Below are 20,767 nucleotides of genomic sequence, written 5' to 3' on the forward strand. Positions count from 1 at the left end.
GCCCACCTGGGGGCAAGTTCCTTTCTTACCTGGGCCCTCGTTATTGGAATTCTCTCCCTCTACAGCTGAGGCAGTGTACGGACCATCTTCTCTTTAGGAAGCAGCTTAAGACTTTTCTTTTCTGTTTCTCGTCTATAGCGGACTGCTGTCTCAATTGCCCGTCCAAGCGCAGAGATACCCCTTCGGGGTTCGATTCTGGCACTTAATAAATAAATAAAATGAGTGATGTAATATGTGACATCATCAGCAGTGCATTGCAGGCGCGCGAGTTATAGTTAGCTCAACTAACTATAACAGGTGAATTTCTCTGGTTTTATATATGTCAAATGTCCAACTAACTATAACGTCCCTGAAACCTATGGTTTTTTTCAGTGAATTTCTAAGGTTTTTTAAATGCTAATTCTTAACTATAACATCTGTAAAACCTATGTTTTTTTCAGTGAATTTTGAAGGTTTTTTAAATGTTAATTTCATATTTTAATATTTATAAAACATATATTTTTTCAAATTGCTTTTTAATATTTTGCAACTCTATCATCCTTTTTTTAAACTTTACAAATTATATAATCTTTTATATCTTCCCCACAAAATATGTATATTTTTTTTTTTTTTTGAGAAGACTACAGTCCTGTACCGGTAGTCTGCCAAGCTCGATCAACGCGCAAATCCTATCCACCACTTTTAAATGATGAGCATTTCGTATCCGACGGGTTTGTGGCACCGCGTCCCGCGTAACAACATGTACATATGAGGTCGCGCCAGCTGCTACTTTGGTATGCGACGGGTGCGCACTACCAAGCCACGCGTTACGTCATGTACGTATAGGGTCGCGCCCGCTGCGTGTTGCGTATGCAGCGAGTGCATGCTGCCACACCCTGTGTTACGTCATAGACATACGATGTCGTGCCGCATACGCCTTCCCTCTTTTTTTTGTCTCAAAACTATATCTAAAAAACTTTAAAGTGTATATGAGATCAAGCGATAATTTAAAATATTTTAAACAGTTATATATTTCTATCTCTAATAAACTTATATTATAAAAATATATTTTCTCAAAATCACATTGGGTGCGGTCTCATTGCGCAGTGGCTGCGTGATTGCCATGTACCATAAAAAAAAGCATTTCATTAGTTCATAACATTTCCCATTGTAACAGTTTGAAAACGCCACCCATTTTAGTCTATATCTGTACTGCATTTCATGAGACACACCTCTTCTGCTTAGAGAGCTTTGTTCAAAACGTTTTGCAATATACACATATCTTATACTACACTCAACATGCAACCATCATTTTCATCAATGTTCATGCTCTGTAAAGTAGCCTTCCACCTATGATACCCATACACCTAAAAGTTACATTACCGAAATTTTCTCCAATACCACAGGTAACATAGTTGCATACGCTGTCCACAACACAGTACGTCCCAGAGACAGTATCATGCATAGATAATGAACACACGGACACAGATAGAAGTGGATACGGGCACGTACACTCGACTCTGTGCTGGATGTGTGTGAGGTAAGTCTAAACCAGCCTTCAGACAATGGTTGCTGCTAGCATCAACTACAACAGTAATCATTGGATCACACATTGAGATTCAATATTAAAAGAGTTCTAGTGCACTCACATAACCACATCAAAAGCATTCAGCATGTGCACAGCCACTGATAATGCGTGCTGTAAACAGGCCGTACTAGGAGCAATATCTGTTGCCATCAACACTGCATCATCTGCAATACCGACTCAATCTCAATTATGAACACTGCTGTCTGCAGTGTAGGCCATAGAGAGCGGTCACATTGGACCCACAGATATGTAAAGTTACTTCACCTACCCAGTTTGTCATCAGCGAAGCAACAAAAAAGAGTGTGCAAAGCCTGCAATGATACATATGCATGGTGCAGACAGTACACACTGGAGCAAAGTCTTTTCCTACAGGACTACCTCATCTACAATAGCGACTCAATCTCAATTGTGAACACTGCTGTCTGCAGTGTAGGCCAGAGTGAGCGGTCACAAGGGCCCACAGCCACATGGCATTCACTTGTGCTCTACAGTTTGCAATACACAAACCAAAAAAAAACGTGTGCAGAGCCTGCAATGATGCATTTGAGTGGTGCACACAGAGCGCACTGGAGCAATATCTTTTCCTACAGGACTGCATCATCTACAATACCGACTCAATGTCAAATGTGGACACAGAAGTCTGCAGTATAGGCCAGAGAGAGCGTTCAGCAAGGGCCCACAGTCACGTAGCATTGACTTGAGCTCTACAGTTTGCAATACACAAAGCAAAGAAAACGTGTGCGGAGCCTGCAATGATGCGTATGAGTGGTGCAGACAGATCACACTACACCAATCTCTTCTCTTACAGGACTGCATCATCTACAATAGCAACTTGATCTGAATTGTGAACACTACTGTCTGCATTGTTAATTAAAAGCAGTACTCATACACACAACCATCAATACTTTTTCTCACTCCCTCTTTACAAAATAAAACAACATAAATTACAGAGAACTCTACAATGAATAAATCAAAACAATTCGAATTGGGATTTCATCTCTCCACAGTCTACACTATTCACTGTTCCTTTGGACTTCCAAGATAAATTTCGTCATTTTACTAAACCTATAACTGATATAAAAAAACTTCTTGAAGCAAGTATACTAAAACATTATTGTCTATGTTTCAATAGACGTTCTAATTGCTTAACTACTAGATTCTGTAATTAAACAATCACCACGGAATCTAAATTGTGAACCCTGCGAACTGCAGTCTAAACCAAATCCAGTGGTCATTCACAACTCACAGCCACATACCGTTGGATTCGGAAGCACAGAGTTAGTTGCACCTGATCAGAGGGGGTACACAAAAATCATCACAGACTTTAACTTATGACATCCTTAATCATAGAATCAAGACCCCATTTCACTGTTTGCACCTGCTGTACCACAGTATCCTCCACTGACTACTGTCAACCAAGCCCAATAATCATGTGCGGCAGTTAGCTATGGAATCACAGACTGTGATGCACCTCAACACACGAACTGCTGAAAAAAGCAAGCAGCAGGTAATATCAGAAATCATCCATTGTGGGATCAAGACACCGTTCCAAAGTTGGGACCTAAAGTTGGATGAGCCTGATAAAAGAGAGTATCTTCATCTCCACTCTCAAATGCAGTTCTAATATCGTCCATTGTGGAGTCAACACACCGTTCTACTTCTGGAACCTAGAGTTGGTTGCAGCTGGTAGAAGGGAATACCTCCATCTCCACTCTCAGATAGTTCTAACATCATCCATTGTGGGATCAACACACCATTCCACTGTTGGGACCTAGAGTTGCTTGCACCTCATCGGAGGGTGTACACAGAAATCATCACAAACTGTATCTTCTAACATCCTCAATCATATAATTAATATCCCATTTCACTGTTTGGACCTGCTCGACCGCGGTGTATTCCAGCAATACCAGTCAACTAAGCCCAATAACCATGTGCAGCACTTAACTACAGAAGCACATAATCTGATGCACCTCAACAGATGGAGTTGTGTGAAAAACCAGCAACAGGTAATATCGGACATCGTCCATTGTGTGATCAACTCTGTTGGTACCTAGAGTTGGTTGCGCCTCATCAGAAGCTATACACAAAAATCATCACACACTTTAACTTCTGACATCCTCAATCATAGAATTAAGACCTCTGTTCACTGTTCGAACATGCTGTACCGCTGTCTACTCCAGCAACTGCACTAAACCGTGCCTAATAATCATGTGCAGCAGTTAACTACAGAAGCACAGAGTCTAATCCACCTCAACGGAAGGAGTTCTGTAAAAATTAAGCAGAATGTAATATCGGACATCTTCCATTGTGGAATCAAGGCAGCGTTCCACTGTTGCAACCTAGAGTTGGTTCCACCTGGTCAAAGGGAGTACCTTCATCTCCCCTCTCAGATGCAGTTCTAATTTAATCCATTATGGCATCAAGACACCGTTCCACTGTTTGGACCCAGAGTTGGTTGCAGCTGGTCAAAGGGAGTACCTTCATCTCCACTCGCAGATGCAGTTCTAACATCATCCATTGTGGGATCAAGACACCGTTCCACTGTTCGGACCTAGAGTTGGTTGCACCTGATCGGAGGGGCTACCTTCATCTCCACTCTCAGATGCAGTTCTAACATCGTCCATTGTGATTTCAAGACACCGTTCCACTGTTTGGACCTGCTGTACCGCGGTGTACTCCACCGACTGCAGTCAGCCAACCCCTATAATAATGTGCAACAGTTAGCTATGGAAGCACAGAGTCTGATGCACCTCAACGGAGGGAGTTCCCTGAAAACTCAGTAGCAGGTAATATTGGACATCGTCCATTCTGGGATCAAGACACCATTCCACTGTTGGGACCCAGAGTTGATTGCACCTCATCGGAGGGGGTACACCGAAATCATCACAGACTTTAACTTCTGACATCCTCAATCATAGAATCAAGACCCCGTTTCATTGTTCGGACCTGCTGTATCGCGGTGTACTCCACCGACTGCAGTCAACAAAGCCCAAAAATCCTGTACAGCAGTTAGCTACGGAAGCACAGAGTGTGATGCACCTCAACGGAGGGAGTTCTCTGAAAACTCAGCAGTAGGTAATATCGGACATCGTCCATTATGGGATCAAAACACCGTTCCACTGTTGGGACCCAGAGTTGGTTGCAGCTGGTCGAAGGAAGTACCTTCATCTCCACTCTCAGATACAGTTCTAACATCGTCCACTATTGTATCAAAACACCGTTCCACTGTCGGTACCTGTCGGACTACTGTGTTACTATTATACAGAGCACTCCATGCTCCTTGGCCTCAGGCTGGGCTCTGTGTGCCTGTGTTGCGGTAGCCAGCGTTATTCTCAGGAGCCTTCCGAGCTCGCAGACCTCGGCCCAGAACCTTCCGCCGGCACGTGGTTGGCCCTCTTTCGCATAGAGCGGTTTCGAAAGGTGAACTGTGGGGCATATATGTGTCACAGTGCCCATGACGGTTACTGAGTAGCAGCAGGCTGAGAGCATCATTCACGCACCCACCTTCGCGCACAGCGTCAGCCTCGTGGCGGTGTAAGCTGCGCAGACCTGGCAGACACGTTCGCCAATCCGGAAGATAACCACACCCAAAGAAACGTGCCTTTAATTCATACCCCTACGCTAGCCTTGCGTACGGCGAGCCAGCCCACTTCCCTAAACATTTGGGAGGGGGGCACTTACGCACTACCATTCTGTAATCTTCCCTACTGACTGTACTATCATGGTTACGTCCACTGTCCACTTCACTCAATAGACCATCAGTGTATGTTGACATGTACATGTCTGTGCTCTGCATACTCAAGTCTGTCTGGCACATCCCCTCAAGACTTTGCATTGTATACTTTTATAATCAAGAATTACTTGCCACTTTCGCACATACTTTGCTCCCATCTCTCCCTGCATTCTGCATTGTGTGGCAGAGGTGCCATGCCATGTTTGGTTTGTGTACATGGCTAGCCACGGTTCCCACAGTACGTAGTGTCGTTGTGTCTGCTAGGTGTACATGTTGTTTGTCATGTTGTATGTGATTATATGAAGTAGCGCGTTTATTCACGAGCAGTGGTTTCTCCCATTTACATATCGCTGTTTTAAAGAGCATACAGAAGTTTTTCTCACAGGTGAAAAGTGCGACCACAATGGCAGTCATTCATTACTATCCAAGAATGTCCAACTACACGGCGCCTCTAAGCTTACAGCCCCCAATCTTGTATCCTTTCTTAAAAGTACGCCAACTCCCATAATCAGACCAACATTCACACAGCTTTCTAACGACAGTTATCTGCTTCTCAATAACATGCACTCCTACGGAATGTGAGCTTGCATACCATATGTCCTTACTGTTTCAAACCGAGTAACTTCCTGTGGCAATGTCTATTCCCACCCACACAAACTAACTCACAAACTTCAACTTGGCCTTCAATCCCTACTTTGTAAACAGATTTCATTAAACAAACCAAACTGAAAGCACTTTTGTTCACAACAGAAGTGTCCCTCACTTCTGCAAAAGAAATTTATCGACTGCAGATACCATGAACTTCAAGTAAAATACACTCCCTTTTAAATACGAACCTCCCATTACACTTTGTGAATTGTTACACAATTTTCAACACGTCACTCTCAAGGTCTGGCACACTTTTTTAACATGGTCTCCTACAGCCTTCTAACACGCTTTCAAACTGCTCTTCTTTTAATACCAGACTACATTCAGACATTCTTTCGATCATCTCTGGAATAACAGGAACAGTGCCCATAATTCTCACCCTCTTTGCGGTCATCCTACTACTAATTTTACTTCTAGAAATGGCTATGCTCTCTATGGTAACAACTATGTCCGACAGAATACGCCTCTACGCCAAGCTACATCAATAATGTAAAAAAACGGAAAAACTTTTTGGCTGCCTGCCTCTATCTATTATCTGAGCTAGCTACAACATAACATTTATCTACACTTATGTAATATGCGTATAACCATCGTTTGATTGCAAAACTTGCCCATTTGACTGGCGAATGGATGTATGCCTTGCCAACATCTCAACAATCGCTCCAGATATCCCGCAGGTAATGGAGTATCTTGAAAACCATGAACGTGATTGTTCTGGCAGCGGAGCAATGGCGAATGCAATGCAAAAAGGAATCGCAGCGCAAAGGGATTTCTGCACAGCCGTGAAAGATCTCCTGCAACGTGCGACCTTTCACAACATTGCAGATTGCCTGCCCATTCAAATTACCGCTAAAACATTCGAGGAACATTACTGTTCCTTCGAAGATATGAATTGGATCGCTTCGCTTTTCTCACACGATGGCAAAAATAGCCTCTTGGAACGTTACGCATCTCAAGCAGCTGAAGAACTTCTGAACTGGAATCTCCAAGACTTGTAAGAAACTCACATTATTCTTGAATGGATTTTTTTCCATCTTTTTTTACTTTTTCCTTTAAATTTTTACACTTCAATCCTACTACTTTGATATAATAACTTTCTAAGTTTACTCAGACATTTGAACTCTATTCTCATTATTCTCCCCAATGTCTCCAGTCTAACCAGGAATCGGTGATGTATGGCCTATGCAAATACGCTATTTACTTCCAAAATTAACCTAAACCCGACACCCATTTAGAAACCACGTCTATTCTTTGTGCACACACCTCTCTGCCTGCCTGTTATTCACAAAGCCCTTTCACACAATTTTACTCAAAGTCAACCTCTGCTCAGAACCTCACGATAAAAATGTAAAAAGACGCCTTTGTTTAGGAACTGGTTGGCACAGTGTGGTAATCGTAAACTACCTTTATTTTCATTATACAATGTATTTATTCATGTCTAATAGCTATTCTGTAGGTCACATAGAACTGTAACATATAATGTGCAATTCACTGATGCAGGAGCTTCGATATGACTACAGCAGAAGCAATTAGAGTTTGTCTAAGCTCGATGCCTTAGCGCTCTACACAAGAATGTTTTTTTGAAACAGCTGAAGACAATAATGTACGGTTTGACTACAAAGGTACCGAATGTGGTTCTCAGAAGCTAAATGTTTGTATTCATCCTCAAAGTTCCAACGTAGGTAGAACTAATACCAATTCTGACGTGCATCACATTGAATCTACTGTACAACAGATTGCTAACTATTCTACTGTTGTTAATTTTCTGTTACAAAAAAGCTCTGCCAAGGTACATAAAAAGTTTGATGACTACATTTTGCAAATTCTTTTTTATTTCTTTCTTTTCTTAAATGATACATGTGGTAATCGTATCCTACCTTTATTTTCTTTATAGAATGTAGAGTCATTCAAGTGTAATAGCTATTGTTTATTTCACATGCAATTGTAACATGTAATATACAATTCACCGATGCCGGAGCTTACGTTTGAATACAGCAGAAGTGGTTCAACTTTGCATCAGCTGGATACCCTAGCTCTTGCACCAGTGGGTCCAATGATGGCACTTAAATAAAGAGACTTTCTATATAATTTTCAAACTCCATCCCTTTATTACACACAACCACTTTCTTAGACACAACTCATTTTACCATTTTCCTTCTCTGGAATTGCAAGCTTCTGCATTATATTCTTCACGATTATTCCTTTATTCCTACTTCCTAAAACACTACATTCGACTCTTCAGACCAATAGGGTTGAGTAGTTCATTTCACACTCCCTGTATAGAATAAACGCACACTAACACTACTTACTCAGGTATGCTACAGCGGCCAGTATCCTACAGCGTCCACAGCACATCACTTCACTACAATAACTCACGACTTACACTCACAGTTTCATCCCCGAGTCTTCATACCGATACCACTAAGTACTTTGCTTCCCACTCCCGCTATACTCTAAATGCATACTAACACCACCTGCACAGATATGCTACAGCGCACACTATGCTACAGCGCCCAGAGCACATCCCTTTACAGCACTCAGCTCACAGTTTAGATGCACGGTTTCATCCCAGAGTATACCGGCACCTCACCTCAGCACCATCTCACAATGGGCAAAACAGCACTTTCACGCCAGTAGGGATAAATAATTCGCTTCACACTCCCTCTATAGCACACCCTACCCACCCTACAAACCTCACAGCGCTCCTACCCTCCTCTTTCTCCCATTTTTCCCCTTACTCGCTTCAACAGAATCACAAAATGGCTGCCAACACTTCCTAGTTGCAACCGCTCACACCGCTCGCAGCCAATAAGCAGCAAGCTCGTGCTCGTGACCCCTCAGCCAATCAGAAGGCAGAATTCCCAAATATCGATATCTGTAAATTTCGATATTTCTCCAAAACTACTGAACGGATTTACACCAAATAAAACAAAAGCGTGCTTTCTAGACCAAGACCCTTCTCCCTGCCAAATTTGGGGTAATTCCATTCACCCGTTCGACCTGTAGCCTTGTCTAAAGTTTCCTATGGAAATTAACAGCGAGAAAACACGTTTTGGGAACCCCCTTTTTTCTCGGCTCCCCCTTGACGGATCACCTCCAAACTTTCAACATAGGAGCTAATATGAACAAAGAATTAGTTTCGAAAATTTCATGACGATTCATCAAACGATGCCAAAGTTATAAGCAAAACAAAAAATGCTCTCCCTATGGAAACTTGGTCCTAACTATAACTACCTACTGGTGACTGCCAGTAGGTAATATATATATATATAAGGTAAAGCACTTTTACACAGTTAATGCCTTCACCAAGCATTCCTCTGCGTTGTTAAGGCATGTGTGGTAAAGTCATATGCAGAGTGAAAGTTTGCGGGGTAATGGTATCGCGTAGTAATTGCATTTGCGTTGTGACAAATGTGGGGTGATGGTATGCGGGGTGATTGTATGTGGGATAATGACATATATTCGCTGGGGAAATATAGGTGAAGGGTTTAGTTACTACCTGAGCCTATATCGGGGTACCTGTATGAATCATAACATAGAGTTGCACCGGTGCCGAGCTGCTGCATTGATGGTGATGCATGAATTCTGCTGGAGCAGTACTTTGAATCCACTCCCAAGGGTCCAGGGCCGGTTTGGAACCACTTGGCAGGGCAGACTCACAGATGGCAGCGTCCCAGTGCTGAGGCAGGTGAGTTGGAAGTCTTTTATATCCCTGAGAGTTCAATCAGGAGGCAAGCCAGCAAACCCTTGGAGTCACACTCTGGGTCCAAGTGATGTGGGTCCAGTTCTTTGCACCCAGGAAAGGAGGGCAGCAGGTCAGCATAGTAGAGCAGAAGTTCAGCAGAGTAGCAGCCCAGGAGAGTGGACGTCCCTTCAGCGACACAGCAGTCCTTCATCCTGGCAGAGTACTCAGAGGTCCAGAAGTGTACTAAAGTGGTGGTGGCTGATGTCCAATATTATTACCCACTTGGGCCTTTGAAGTGGGGGAGACTTCTAAGAGATGCCTTTAAAGTGCCCAGAGTCCTAAACCCAACAAAATCTAATTCAGCAAAAAGGGAATGAGGAAGGCAAAAGGTTTGGGGGTGACCCTGCAGAAAGGGACATTTCAAACAGTAAGTTTATCAGTTGACAGAAGGACGAGCGTAGTTGCAGTCGCCCATTAAAGACAGGATTGTCAGCTTTTGTTGTCGTCCAAATGCCTGTCTGAACAGGAACAGAAAGTGTTTGGACTTCCTGAATTTTAGGCAATTTTCTTTGGAGTGAAGATGAAATGAAGCAAGCTCCATAGGTATGAGCTTGTAGAATGAAGTGATCTAGCCAGAGACATCTGACTCCTGTATCCTCTCAGGGAGCAGCAAAATTGGCAACCACCCCATCTCTGTCTTTAGAGATGGTGGTCTTTTATTCTACTCCTAAACAGATGATATGCTGATTTAGCTGTGAAACAACAGTCACCAGGAGTTCTTTTGTCAACAAAACACCTGTGTTCATTGGAAGTTATGATTGTTAGTGCATCAGTGCTGTAAACTATTTACAAGCTCATTACATTGCCACACACCCAGGGCTCACTCCCTGAGGTACATTCTTTTAAAATGTTGAAGTATTTTGATGGTTGTTGTTGGGGTCCTTGTTGAAAGTTATAATGTGTCTAAAGCTATAAGGTGAATCTCAGATATTTTTTAGAGTTTGGGACACCACAAAGGCTCATCCATAGAACGCATTGACTAGTGAAAAGAGCAGAACTCCTGGCCTGCCTGAAGACAGAAGCATAACAACCGCCCAGTCATCCGGGAAAATGCAGTTTATAGATGCCTCAGGTAAAGGAGTCCCTTATAGGATACTAAAGTCCTGACCATAAAGGGCCATCAGTAAAGCCCCTCTAGACAACTAAGCTTTCTTATTAAAGCTAGCAACTAGGAACTATTACATTGGACACGTGGCACATCATTAGTACATGTAACTGATCTAGAACCACTTACATTAGATTATTCATAGATAAGGTTGGAACTTTCTCCATACCAATTGCTTCATCTTCAACAGTTATTCGCAGTCAAATATAACATTGGGGAAGACCATGCTTACATTAACTCCCTCTCTGACCTTCTCAGTCATGGTTCAAGAGTACTTGACTTAGTTTACCTCTGGGTAGTAAGCCATATTCAGGGCCATTAGGGCAGATGAAACTGGGCAGCAGTCTATGGTTTGTCTATTTCTAAGGTAGCACTGTTTTTTTCAATGCCCTTACGTGGCTTCATCTAAGACTAAGGCTGGTGTATGCCTCTGTCCTATCACAGGACAGCACCTAACCCATTAATGCTGGTATGTACAATGAACACGTAGCATTTGCTGAGACCTGTATAGTAAATACAAAGGAGCAACAGACAACCTGTTCGAGATTTGAATGCAGTATCACCCTCTGGAGTACGCTTGAGTCCAAAAGGCTGTTAACACAGCCCAAGACTCCATTTGTCTTCCTGTCACATTTTCCACATTGTCCATGGTATAAGTTGTTTAAGTAGGATGGGTGACTTTGGCAAACACCTTCACAAAGCATCTGTTGTCATTTGCAAAACCCCAGGAGTCCTTGCTAGCCTTTGAGAATTTGTAGGGACAAAAATGCCAGATGTGGGGCTGTCCATGAAAAGGTGTCCCTGATACACCATGTGAAGAATCTCCTGGGAATTCCAACAGTCTTAGGAGATCTGATTGGCTGCCACCACATTAGCAACAGTGTGGCACCAGCCATCTTAGGACTCTGGACTCAGTCCAGAGTCCTAGAAAAATGTTAATAAAAAGATTTAACGGGGCAAAGTAGGGGTGCACTGCCTCCACTAGGCCTGTTGGGAGGGGTCACCCCCGAACCCAAAAACACAATTTTTAAAAAAGATGCAAATTTAAACATATACATATATTTTTTTTTTAAAGTGTGGTCTCCTGTTTTTCACGACCCCACCCCGTAAGGTGGGATGAACATTTTTATATTTAGGGGAGGGGATGTGCCGTCCCCCTCCCTGCGCCTCCATGAGGCTCCTTCCCTCTGGCCAACATTAAATTAAAGGGAAGGGGGTGCACAACTCCCCTTTCTGAGCCTCTCTGAGTTCCCAGGACCTTATCCTGGAGGTTGAGGTTCACGTGGCATGTCTGAGGCCCCAGGGACCTCACCTCACATGGCTGATTGACAATTAAAGGGAAGGCTCAAGTCTGCAAAGCGCCCAGGGTCCCCATACCCCGGGGGACCTAAATTACTTAAAAGTGGAGGACGACACACAGCCACATCAAGGATCCTTGAAGGCTATGGGATTCCATCCCACAGGTCTGCTATTTTAAATGAAGGGTGGGGGTCTCATGGCCCTCATTACCGAGCCTTGAGATGCCCGGGGACCCAAACCCCTGGGGCCACCTCCATTGTTGTGTCCCAGGGAGCTTATCCTTTGGACACAGTTTCCGTGCTTGCAAGAATTAAAAATGTGCACTCCTTCCTGGCGGGTGGGAGCACCATTTTTTCCCTGCCTGCTTTCTTAAGAGAGTGGAATTCAAGGCCCTTACATTCGCTTTCCGGGCCTACCAGGGCAGAGGCCCTAACTATCTGAGGAAGACACTTCACCCTTACCAGCAGGGCTGATCGTTGAGGTCCAACCATAAACACTACCTCACCATCCCCTGTTTTGCTAAAGCGAGGGCCGGGGGTAGAATGTTCGAGGTGGGATCCTCCAAAAGCTGGAATGACTTGCCTCTTCCACTACGTGTGCTGCACTCTGAGCAGGAGTTTAGAAAGGCCTTAAAGACCTGGCTGTCCAGGCATAGAGATTAGCTCTTCACAGGCTCTGCTCTGTTGTTATCCGCTTTAGCGCCGGGACATCACTGTCGAGGTAGCTGTGCGCTCTACAAATGTCTTTAATATTATTATTATTATGGGTAGGGAAGCAGAGATTGCTCCTACCTGGTGGAGCAGAAAAAACACCTGACACTTGTCAGCAGGAGCAAAGCCGGCTCCCACTGCACCCAGGATGGGTGCATGAAGGGGAGCTGATAGGGCTGTGGAGGATCTGGGGCTTCCCCCGTGCCCCCACAATAGGCCTTGGGGTCCCTGAGGCCTGTAAATGCTCTGGGAGTGGGGCCCGTGCCCCCTCCCCTTAAAACTGAACATGGCCCAAAGAATGGGGCCCCCGGGCCTTAAAAGACCCAGGGAAAGGGCCTGTGTGCTCCCTCTCCTTAAAAATGCATACGGCCCAAGGGGATGAGATCCCCAGGGCCTGTAAAGACTCAGGAAGGGGGATGCATGCCCTTCCTCCACCGCCCCAGGGGATGGGCTCCAGGGGCCAGTATTGGCTCAGAGAGGAGGCCCCAATAATTAGAAAAAAAGATAAAGAATTGCCGGCTACTGCCGACAACCAAGGTGGGTGCTAGTAGTAAAGCCGGAAGAGTCATGGGGGACCCTGGGGCTCCCCCACATCCCCCAACTTAAAGGGGGATGTGTCCCCCAACAGAAATAAGGATCTGGATGATTCAGATGGGCACCTGGACACATAATATAAACATTATAAAATATTAAAATTAAATGAGCTGCAAGAGCCGCTTCAAAGAGTGCCCCATAATACCCTGCAAGGGTATTTTGGCCATATTTTTTTCAAGTCTGGTGGCTTCCCTAGAAGGGGCAGAGGCACCACCTAGCATTATTTTTAATGTTGGTGGGGGCTGCAGGGAGTGCAGCAGCCCACAAAAAAAATTAATAAACAAAAAGTCTCCTAGGTTATCTAATTTATGAACCCAGGAGAGCTTGCCATATTTATTTTAATGCAGTCCTAGCTGCAGCTTTATGTTCTTCTGTTGGGGTGCCGAGCCTCCTTGTGGTTGGTTCTAACACTACCCTACCTTGAAAAATGTTTTTTTTTTACTGGAATGCTTTTTTATTTTTTTTTAATAAAGCTTTTAATGACATTCACTTGCCAATGTGTAACTGTGTGAATTCATGAAATATGCTTTTCGTTATAATTATCAGGCATCTTTTGACAACGGCAATGTGTTGCTATCCCGACCCCTCTGTAAAGCCAATAGGCCAGTTTTCTTTTTTTGGGTATTCTGACCCTGAAAGGGAGTAGTTCTACCTAACTCAAAATTGACACCACTAGTATTAGCCAGTCACGATCGCAGGGGTTTGGGCACTGAGCACACTGTGCCCAATTCCCCGATGCACATGGCTGCAGGGGGTAAGGGAGCAGCAGAGGTTTGGCACCGGCAGAGGTTGGCCACAGGGCATGGCCTGTTTCCAAACCTCATGTCCTCAAGCAACTATAACTTGTACCCTCGCCATGCGCTGCTAATTCCCTCACTCATGACAGGGATATAGTTAATTGAGATAACTATAATTAGTGAACTTCAGTAGTTTTGTTAGTTTAAAACAGTATTTTTTTTTGGAATGCAAAAAACGATATTATTACCAAGCCAAACTATAATGTCACTTTAACCTTGTTTTTTCAAGAAAATTTCTTGTTTTTTTTGTAAAGTAAATATCTACATATATACATACATACACACAAACACATAAACAATTATACCCATACACTCATACAATAGACAAGTAGACTTAAGCAAGACACTATCCCACATATAAATGTATGAATATTTTCATGAAAAGTACCCTATCTTGATATGTAAATAATCAGCAATGCATTAATATGTGGCTTTCTGTATAATGGAATAAAGACAGTAATCAATACCAATGAACAGCCAACCAATCAATAACTTGAAACTTTATTTCGATTATCAATAAATATTCATAAAAAGTACAGTTAAAATAGCTTACAAAACAATTAAAAAAGCATAGAGTTGTGACAGCATACAATATTTTAAAAAAACGGATCCAACCATAAAACAAACAACATCATCTTTTACTATTTCTAAAAGAACAGTGCAGGCCTACAATTGGTAAAATTATATATTTTTTAAGTGGTGTTAAAAATCTTAAGTGTTGTTAAAAACCTCTTTGTGTAGACTTCATAGTTTTACAAAAAAAGGTGAAGTGCAAAAGTGACTGGTTAGAAACTCCATTACAGGGACAGACGTAAACCTTAAAGCTGTTATATCGCCCTAGAGGAAAGCACAACATGTAACAAATGGTGTTGGACCTAAATCTTAATAATAGGGCCCTTTCCCAACAGCCTTGTTCAATTTGCAGATAGGGCTTGATACCAGCCGTAGTTTGCAAAACAAATATTGTCTCACAGATGATTTGGTTAATTCATAGCCTTCCCTGATAAGATGTCTGTTTTACACAAAGGTCAATTTAATACAAAGCCTGTCCAGCTGACAGGCAGAGGAATGGTTCTCGTCAAGAGAGGATCTGAATATACCCTCCAACTTCTGTTTGACATACTGTGGCCAGGGTATTTTTAAACCATTGTCGCGGTTTATTCAGCCTTTTATAATCAACTGGTTGAGGTTGGCATGAGGATTTAAAAAAAAATAAACAACCAGTGCCCACGTGATTCTAAGACTGTTCAGAGCACTTTACATTTCATGTTTTTTGCAAGTTTTACATTACACCGAGGTGTGCTTTTATCATTCCTCTTTTTAAATGTTTCAATATTAGAAAGTGTCGTAGCATTACATCACCACCAGCTTTTAAATGATGAATTTACTTGTCTAATGATCTATCGATATATTTATTTGGCTGTTTGGTTACGGGACATTGTTGGTAAATGATTTTATATTATGAATTTACTCATGCCCTGGTTTTAAATCTTCAAGATGTTTTCTGTGGGAATAACTATTTAGAATATTGATCTCCTGAGAATGAAATTGTGATCAAGATAGAATAATTATTTGTTGTTCATATATTACTCTGTAAATGTTTTTTAATGATGTTTTCTTTTATGGCTGATATTTAGCCAAATACAGATTTTTTCCAGACAAAAAGACAGCCATAACAACACTGTGCCAAGCTTAATGTAATCTTTGAAATATGGAAATCTTAGCTCCTCATGGCAGATGGTATGTGAAGCAGACAGTGGTAGAGAAAGGAGGCAGCAACAGAAGTTAGGGTCATATTATCAAGGAACGGCGATAACATTATCGCCGCTTTAGCGGCAGGAAACTGCCGCTAAAGCAGCGATAATGGGCTTGATAATATGCCCTTGTGAATTCCCATAGAAGCCCAGATTCTGGTGTGAACCTGGGCTTCTATGGGAATTCTTAAGGGCATATTATCAAGCCCATTATCGCGGCTTTAGCAGCAGTTTCCTGCAGCTAAAGCGGCGATAATGTTATCGCCGTTCCTTGATAATATGGCCCTTATTCTCTTCCACTTGTAGATTGAGCAATTAGTATAACCTCAAACCCCAGCTCCATATATAGCATATGGAGCATATGGGTATTACAGATTTCTAACAAAGGGGTTATAGTGGTTATAGGCGTGCTGGCAAGTAAGAAAGAAAGATTAAACAGGCCGCCCAATGCTTGTCTACATTTTTGGCATCTAATAAGATGAACACCCCATGTATTGGTGGAGTCAAAAACCACCCCCAAATAAGAGAAATTGGGTACCTTTCCTACCTTGTTATTATTAATGGAAAGGTTATGTATGCTTGAGCTATTGGTACCACAAGACATTAAATTGAGGAAGTTCCTAGAGATCTGGATCAAAAGTTCTAACACTGAGTTTGCCATTAAAGTCGCCACAAATGATCAGGTTAAACCCCTGTGTGGAATCTTGATACCATTAAACAGATCATCAATGGTGCACCTAAAAATCATGAGTGTAAAAACTAATCAAATAAAAATCGTTAGTGCCTTTTACTAATAATACCTGCATTTTCCCAGCAATTTACCTCTACTGGTGTAATGTTAATATTTAAAGTAAGCTTGACCCAGGTTTGCAAAACCATAGCTAGTTAAAGTAGCAGGGATTGAATAGCAAGCATAACCATCGCAGGGCAGAGAGATAGTATCCCATGTCTCTTGGAAAATATCCTTAATTAAGAGTGTACAAAGGGTGTATCAATTTAGTTTACAGGTTTAATTCCAGAATTCTCTGGGGCAGCTTTAACTCCCTGAAATTTGTATGATGATGTAGCATTATGTCAATCTAATTCATCTAGATTCTGTAATGCTGAAAAACCTTTTGTGTTTGATCACATCATGATCTTGAAGACAAGGCAAATTGCATTGAATATTAGACTGGCCACAGTACATTGGCGGCCTATAGAAAAAGTCAAAAGGTAATATCAGGAAACTAAGGGCAGACTCTATTGAAGATGGTGTTCAAGTAAAGAATAGAATTACTCATTGGTTGTCGTAAAACATGTTTTAACACATTCAATTCAAATATGATTCCCTGTATTAAAAGGATTTCATAGGCTGGTCCATCTAAGAAGTCCATGAAAGGTGAGTGAGTGGTGATTAATTTTAGGAAGCCTATCTATGTGAGTAATTTGTTAGCGTATTCCAAATGTAATGATGTAAAGCAAAGCTATATTGTTTTATTATCCAAAATAACTATGTAGGGTCCGAACACAGGTTGCAAGTTAAGAGTACTTAGCAGTCTGGAAGATTTTACTGAGGGCATTACCTGTGGCAGAACCTGAGTAAAAAAGGTTTAAAGATGCTAACATGTAGGACCAGGGTAATCACAGATGGAACAGGCTGGGCTGAAGGCTCTGAATTTGAGGGCACTATAGCTCAAGTATGTGTGCTGTGTTGGGGGCCAGTTGCACAGTGGGAAAGCACTGCCTAATTACTTCTCACCTCCATGCTCAATTTAGAATAAATTAGGGGTGGTCAGTAAACTCTGCTACGCCAACGGAGTTTTGGCACTTGTCACTCCACTTGGAACATGGAGTTTGGCAAAAACTCTGCCAACTTCCACATGGCAGAGTTTACTGGCACCCACCACCTACCACTGCTCCTTTTCTCCTACTCAGCCTGGGATTAAATGTATCTGCGCTCTTTTATGTGATATGCAACACCCACTCTTGAATTTCCTTTTACATCTGGGGACAAATGGGGTGTGTGTGTGCATCTAATAATTGGAAATAATAGCCATCTTTTTTATCACCGTTAACACCACCTGAAGTGATAGGTGCAATTGCAACAACTCAATGATAAATTTACCTGCAGGATCGCTGACAATGTGCAGCTGGATCAGATGTTACATGTGCAAGAGCACACCAAAGAAAAGCAAAAAGAATTCGTTCTACTATGTAAGTCTCGCAAAAAAAATAGGTTCTTAATCTCAACACAAAAAATGCAAAAAGCAGAATGCAATGCACATAACAGATACCATTGTCCTGGCTCGTGACTTTCAGCGAGTCCCAGGATTATTAACAACGGAGCTGCGCATGCTGGGACGTGTAGTGTCTCTCTGCCCACTAAAAGTGGGACATGCAAGTTCTGCTTGTGTCTAATCTTCACTAACAGGGGCAGCACAGGCATCAGCACCTCCCAGGATCGCCCAAGGTCTGACAGTCCATAAACCAGCTTTCCCGATTGTCCCTCTCCGTGTCTTCACACTTCAGTGCTTAAGTATGGGCTACGAGGGAATCTCTCATACCTGTCAATCAAACAGGCTTTGTTAAATCAGTGGGGACGACAACAAACATATTGACGATGGGCATGCTTATTGACAAGGCAGAGACAAAAAAATTGCCTCTACACCTCTGCTATATAGACTACAAAGCAGCATTCGATAACATTAACCGCAACCTACTATGGTCAAAACTCAATGATTGGGGTATTCCAAAAGGCTTGTTGGAGCTGTTAATTAACTTACATACAGACACTTGGAAACAAAAATCAAGGTGGGGGACGGCTCAATGCTGTCTAGGCGGATACAAACTAATAACGGCCTCAAGCAGGGCTGTGTTCTGGCCCCCACATTGTTCAACCTGTTCCTGGGAGACTTGGTGCCCCTACTAAACAACTGCAATTCACATTCGCCAAAACTAGGAGGCCTTAATTTACCATGCCTCTTATATGCAGACGACCTGGTGTTAATAAGCCACACAAGAGTTGAACACGACCAAGAGATATTCTGAGTTAAATGATTTAACAGTGAACCTCGAGAAAACGCAAACGATGACAATCAGCAACAACAAAAAGAAGAAAGTTTTCTCGTGGTTCTGGAAAAACACCCGAATCAAAGACACCTCGTCGTATAAATATCTAGGCGTAAAGATTGACAGTGGTGGCCAATTTAGCGAACAAAGGGCCAGCATAAGAGGTAAAGGCACCGTTCTGGCAATTGCCTTAAAAACATTAAATAACAACCTCTCCGGCCCTTCTCTGTCCCCCTTACTACATGTTATACGTGCCAAACTGTTACCAACACTAACATATGGGAGTGAGGCCCATCGAGGCAGAGATGCCGTTATACTTGACAGCACAATCGTGTCGGCATACAGAATCATCTTCAGCCTCCCAAGGCGATCCTCCCCCGCACAGATCAGACTGGAGTTTGGTATTCGGTCACAGTTATTGGCACGTCAGGGGGCATACATCTGCTCCTGGGATAAAGTAAGAAAAACGACTGAAGGGACGCTGAACGAATATCTATGGAAAGAGCTAGAGCAGACCCAAAACTCACCAGCTGCAAAATACCTGGAAAAAAGCATAAGGAACACCGGGCTGGCAGAGCTCTGGGCGTCCCCTGTAGATCATAAAACACTCAACAAATTGGTGAAAAAATAGATCAAGCTACAGTCATAGGTCCAGGATAAAGCCATCCTATCAAAAAGATCTCATGCTTGGATGGTATTAAATACATACCTGTCACAAGCCTCCCAGCCTTACCTTGCTCTAGGTTACACAAAAAAAATCAAACTGTGTTTGTTAAGATACAGATTGGGCTTGTTACCATGCATTCTACATCTTCCTCACTGGCTGAGATTAAAAGCAGGCACATTATGCAGGTTATGCGGCAAAGGGGCAGAAGATATGTTGCACCTGCTATGCTCGTGTGAGGAACTGCACGAAGAAAGGAAGCTTCTGCTGAAACGCCATTTCATTCTACAGGGGGTACGCACACGAAGGAATGCAGTGCTGACCTGCTTTTCAGCACAGGACCCTCAGCTGAGCAGTAGATTTGTGAAATTTTTAAAAGTAGTAGAAAAAAAACTACCAAAAATTGACCCACGATTAACTCAGCAAAACAGGACATTTGATTTAACTCACACAGATGAATTATTTATGTTGCAGATTTTAACGAATTTTTATTATTATGTGTTATTGTATCGCATTGGTTTTAATTAAATGTGCAATAAATTATAAGCTAAGCTAAGCTTGTGTCTTCACACTTCAGTGCTTAAGTAGTTAAGAAGTCTAGAAAAGGAGGTGCAGGCTGACAAGTTTCAAAGCACCTCAGGAGACAGGACTAACCCGACTCTAAGGTCCGGGAGTCTCTCTGTGGAATCAGGAGGGTGGGTTGATGAGATTGGCTTGGCTCTGGGGTACTCTGAGGCAGTGCTCATGCACGATGTTTGCTATACTCAGACCTAACAGCACCTATGTGAGGATAAGTAAGAGAGAGGAAGGGCTCGCCTGAGGGAGCTTTGGGCACCTTCTGCAAAAGTTTACATTGGAGCTGTTCGAGCAGTTGTGTTTGAATTGGCGGAGGGAGATAAATGGCACTTTATTGTTTGTTAAAGGAATGAAAACCTGCATTCCTGTAGCTGCTGGGCTGAATTGAAAGTGAAAGTGGTTAACCACTATGGGGGGCAGAACTCCACTGAGTTTTTATATTACTCTGCAGAATTCTGCAGTATAATTCCACGTGTTTCGCCCCCCCCCCTAGATTAAATAAACCCCAGTCTATCATAAAGAACTTG

The sequence above is a fragment of the Triturus cristatus genome, chromosome 3_2 (assembly GCF_964204655.1).
Source record: "Triturus cristatus chromosome 3_2, aTriCri1.1, whole genome shotgun sequence".
In the NCBI taxonomy this organism is placed as follows: domain Eukaryota; kingdom Metazoa; phylum Chordata; class Amphibia; order Caudata; family Salamandridae; genus Triturus; species Triturus cristatus.